Source organism: Rhea americana, unplaced genomic scaffold (assembly GCF_003343005.1).
Source record: "Rhea americana isolate MKP2758 unplaced genomic scaffold, rheAme1 scaffold_359, whole genome shotgun sequence".
NCBI lineage: Eukaryota > Metazoa > Chordata > Aves > Rheiformes > Rheidae > Rhea > Rhea americana.
In genome coordinates, this window is record NW_028186489.1 from 552,338 (window position 1) to 557,280 (window position 4,943).

General features: G+C 39.6%; 1 long non-coding RNA gene across 2 annotated transcripts; it reads left to right on the plus strand.

Moving 5' to 3' along the window:
• Nucleotides 1-272: 272 nt before the first annotated feature.
• Nucleotides 273-3,265, plus strand: LOC146591822 (uncharacterized). 2 transcript variants are annotated; one of them, XR_014896727.1, is made up of 3 exons: nt 273-471; nt 561-653; nt 3,158-3,265. It is a non-coding gene; the product is annotated as an uncharacterized LOC146591822 (long non-coding RNA). The 2 variants fall into 2 exon arrangements; XR_014896726.1 differs by having other exon boundaries at nt 273-653.
• Nucleotides 3,266-4,943: the final 1,678 nt, after the last annotated feature.

Below are 4,943 nucleotides of genomic sequence, written 5' to 3' on the forward strand. Positions count from 1 at the left end.
CGCGTTCAATCCGTGACGAAGACCCCGCGCCCCTTCCGGCCCGGCGGCGCCGCGGGGGGGTCCCGCCGGGCGGCGGAAAGCGGGCGGCTGCCGGCGTCCGCGGCCCGGCCGGCAGGCTCGGCAGCGGCCGCGCCGACCCGGTTCCGCGTGAGTCTCGGCTGCAGCCCGCCCGCCGCCCGCCGCAAGCGCCGTGCCCCGAGACCCTCCGGCGCCCGCCGCCTCCACGCGCCCCGCTCGGCGGGGCGGCCCGGGGCACAGGCGTCCTCGGCGGCGGGGGCACCGGCCCTTCCACGGAAACAAGGCCGCAGAGAGCAAACCCGGCGCTGCGGCGGCGGGGCCGCAAACCCTCGGGAGACGCCGTTCTTGGGAGACCGAGCGACGGAACCCGATAAACACTAGCAACTTTGTTTCTGAATAACACTAGGTAGTTTGTAACATTTAAGCTCCATTGTTTAATAAAAACCACAACCGGTAAGTTTTCTATACAAAATTGCAAGTTGCACGACAGGGGAGCTGCAACGTGAAAACAATTCATCAATCTGAAGTGGTTTCAATTCTAGGAAGAGACGGAAAATATTAAACGTGTTCTAGAACTGACYGCAAACCTATTCCTAACAACCTCAAGTCTGTAACGTTAACCTTCAGTATCAAAGGTGAGCCAAGCTATTTGCATAGATATATTTATTCTTAGCTTTCAGTACTGCCAAAAAGAAGTTTTGAACAATGAATTATTTAAAATCATGTTACATCATATGAAAAAAATGTTTAATTCCACTGGCAATGTTTGATGCATTTGGTGATAGATTTTAAAATCTAGCAAAATACGATAAAACTATTGAATTCAAAATGACTGTAGAACAGTATTTTTGGAGGAGATGAACCCAGTACTAAGACCAAACCACCGATGCAACAGAAGCATAGCAAGACAATTTAAGGTATAGGCATGAAGTATTTRCTTAAAAGGGAAGGACATAAAGCATTTTAATAATTTATTTGTCAAGTGTTTACATAAGCCATGGACCAATTTGTTTTAAACGGAGTTGAAGAACTGCAAAGATGTATATACAAGTACATTTAAGGCCATCGGAAAATTTGAACCTGACAACTAAAATATAATTCTGAAGACTTGTTTTATGGTTGATGCATTACTAAAATTTATTCTAAAACTGAATAGCTTCAGAGAAGAAATACATTTTCATTTAATAGGAGTAATGAATAATAAAATTTATCTTAATATATAAAAAGTTTTAGGTGTACTCTTGATCCACTAATGGGTATTTTTAACACATACTGCAGAAAGAAAAAATCAGCCCCCGTAGTTGGAACCAAGTAATTAAACCTATTCARTTATTTTAACATGAAAGAATAGGKYRKMKGWCYSSRGWCMKMYRMCCTAACTTTTAAAGTTAATGGAGTAATAATTATAGCAACAGCTAACACTGATAAATTTGATTTCAGAGAAAGAGTTGAAACTCACAAGTTAGATCAAAGTTTTCCCAGTAGTCAAACAGTGGTCAAATTGGTTTTAGGATGTGGATTTTGGAAAATGGCTTTTCTACTCTCCATTAAGGCCTGGTCTAAAGAGCCACGAAAAATTTAATTTCATTATATTCAAAAAGCCTGAGAAAAAAAGTAATGGTATCTCTTCCCTTAGAAAAGCCATTTAGTAGTTTCAGAGATTGCTCTTCATATGGAACTTATGTCATAGCACACCAAAAATCCAACATCTGGTTTCTGAATTTTGCAGAAATAGAGACAGAAATGCAAGATGCTGCTTTTAAGTTTTCATASAAGTATACAACAGTCAGGGCTTTCTTTCATTTATGAGAGATTAATTTATTTAAGAGTCCTGTACAGTCTTGTCATCATTGCAGATGCCTTCTTTCCCTTTAACGGTAGAATAATTTGAATGTAGCACTGATCCYCAACCAGCCAGGTTTAGTGGTTATCAAAAGCAGGAAAGCTTTCCTTTTGAAAAATGTATTGATTGGGATGATAAACACTTGAATGCAAAGAAAAGCAGTACCTGCAAACTGGGGAGTTTGAAGGGACCATCACCCTCTCCCCTGCTCCTGGAAAAACAGTTTGACCAAACAGAAGCACAAAATCATAGTTTAAATGATAAGCCTCATTCACAACTGCCGTGAGTTCAGTCTGACATTAAACTGAGGAGTCTTCCCATAGTTAATGTCAAAGGTTATTTCATTCTGCAGCTGAATCCAAGAAATTTGAGACTGTGAGGAGGCTGGTCAAACATTCAGACAGTGTTGCTGTGATGAAACAGAATTTATAAGGAAATTTTGTCATTTAGAAAAAAAAGAAGTTACAGGAAACTACAAAATTTTGCAATGTGAGAGTTTCCAATGATGCTGCAGAGGAAAATCATACCTAACATTTAATCCCAGGTTCAAAAAAAARGGGGGGTGGCAGGGGAGGCATTAATTTCCCCCTAAATTTAAAAGGAAAATCTTTTGAGGTTTGTTCAGTATCATTTCCTGGTTGTTCTTAATATGAGGCACTGATTTTTAGGTCCACCAGTGGTAAAGAATACCGACCCACTCCCATCCATAAAACTTACCTGGTGACAAGGTCAAGTGACCTTTATAGTTCCACCTATATTCAATGCAAATGGAATACTGTAAAAATGGGTGCATAGATTTGCAAGACTAAAATACAGTCTTTTTCATATAGCTGCTAACCTCAACCTGATCCTATCTATAAATTTGTAACTTCAAGTATCTGTTCAGATACTCTGCATACACCTTCTTCAAGAACAGTTTTGCATGAGCAGAAGAGTACAGTGCAGTACAGTATTTTTCAAGAGTGTAATTCTAATAGCCTCATTAATGAGGCTAAGGACCCTCTCTATCTATAGGAGATAGGATGGCAGAAAACTGAATACAGCACAGTTCTGTTTATTATATTGACTGCAACACCTGCATCTCAGATGACTACTAGTAACCATTCTTACAAAAAGGAGGTAAGACAACTCAATTACTTAGCTCAGACAGTGCCAGAACTTTGAATAAATAGAAAGACCAAGATTTTTCTGACCAATTGTTTTTTATCTTATTCTGCTGAATGCCAGAGGTTTTGCCCTGCTTGCTTAACCAATCATAYGAAAATGCTGCTTTCTCAGCATCATTTATTTTCTCAGTGCTTGTCTAGGACTAGAGCCATTTCAACACCTTTTCCTCACCAAACATCATTTGGAAAGAGGGAAGCTTGACCTCGTACCCATTCTCCAAAGACAACATGGATGAAGGTGACCTATAATCCAGACACAGAATTTGCCTATCTAGCAAGTATTGTAGATAGGACATTTCAAGAAGATAATTTTTAAGGTCATGAAGTTCCCTGAAAGTTAGAAAGTACCAGCAGAATACATTACTGCCTAACAATTCAAAATCCCTCTCAACAGTTAGCCTGGCTGACACAATGTTTTAGAGATTGCTGTACACCATAGTCTCTTGGGGCGGGGAGGGTGGGTGAAAAACAGAACAAGTCTAAAACTCTCTCTCTACAGTGAAACCTGGAAGTTGTATTAGGGAACAACTCTTGAGAGAGAGAGTATACAAGAACATCCAAGTAAAATATAGGACAAAAGAGGTGTGAGACAGAAGTTCATGATTCTTGAATTAAATATGCAAGTTGTGGGATATCTAGGAAGGATCCAAGTTTCCCAGACACAGTAACATTAAACAAACATCTGGATACTCTACAGCCATTTCTAACTGATTTACTCAAGAAATATTGTATTACAGACAAAAGGAAATAAGACACTGAAGCTGAAAGTTGGTTCTCATACACATACTACCATATGTTATCACAGCCTAATAATATTAGACAAATAAACCCCAGGAAAAAACAAAAAGAAAAAAAAACAAAAACCACTATCTCCTCATAGTAGTTGTATATGCAGAAGCCAGTCATAACTGGTCTGTTACATTCCTAGGAGACTGATTCACAGGAGAATCAAGTAAAAATACCAAAGATAAGGTGTGCAAGTGATGTGTCTACATACGGGCTCATGAATAGTGCTTAATTACACTCATTCCCTCTTTTCCAATCACAGGCATCAGGCTTGACTAATCCTTAAGCTGCAGCTCACTAGACTAAATGCAGTTCATGTCCTGGCATCCAAAAAGGGCTCTACAACAGAACCAGCCCAGAACTGCCACTATTTTGCCTCAGTACAATCACTTCTTGTAATGGTCATTGTTCAAAACAAGGTCTTTTAGAAGCAAAGGTATATAAAAGTGCTTGCAATCTGGATGCAACTCCGATCTAGAGCTAAGCTAGGGAGGGTGGATACCAAAGCGCTCTTAAGTTCTCACCATTTTCTATCTAAATAGAATTCTTTAAAATGTGCAGTTCTGCACCTGCACTGCAGTGGGGGAAAGCGTAGCAGAAGAAACTATGGATAGGTCCAATTAACCATGAAGCTGACACACAGATCCCCTCAATAGGCCTGAAAACCAATTAGCAAATCTATATGCCATACTGTGATCCAAGGCAGTATTTCAGTACACTAGCTGCATTTATTGAGAGGAGTCTGTGCAAATTCCCAAATTAACTATATCACAATTACTTGTTTTATAGTTATTATAACACATCTCCCTCTATCACCATACAGAGGAACAGCTACACTCAAAACCATTTTCATACATGAAAAGCTTATACGTCGAATTAGAGGCCTCACAACTACCCACATTTTATTAATACACTTATGTTTAAAAACAACCCAAACCCTAAAGGGGAATGTTTTCATCCACTCAGTGGTCTTTAATTCAGTATGCTGCAACTTTACTGTGAAAATATGAGCTGAAGAAGCATTAGGTATGCAATGGAAAAAGCAGAATAGGGGGGGAAATAAGTCAGTTATTCTGTATGAGTTCAACACTAAAGTTTGTTTTTATTTTTTCCAGTTTAAAAAAAAAAGG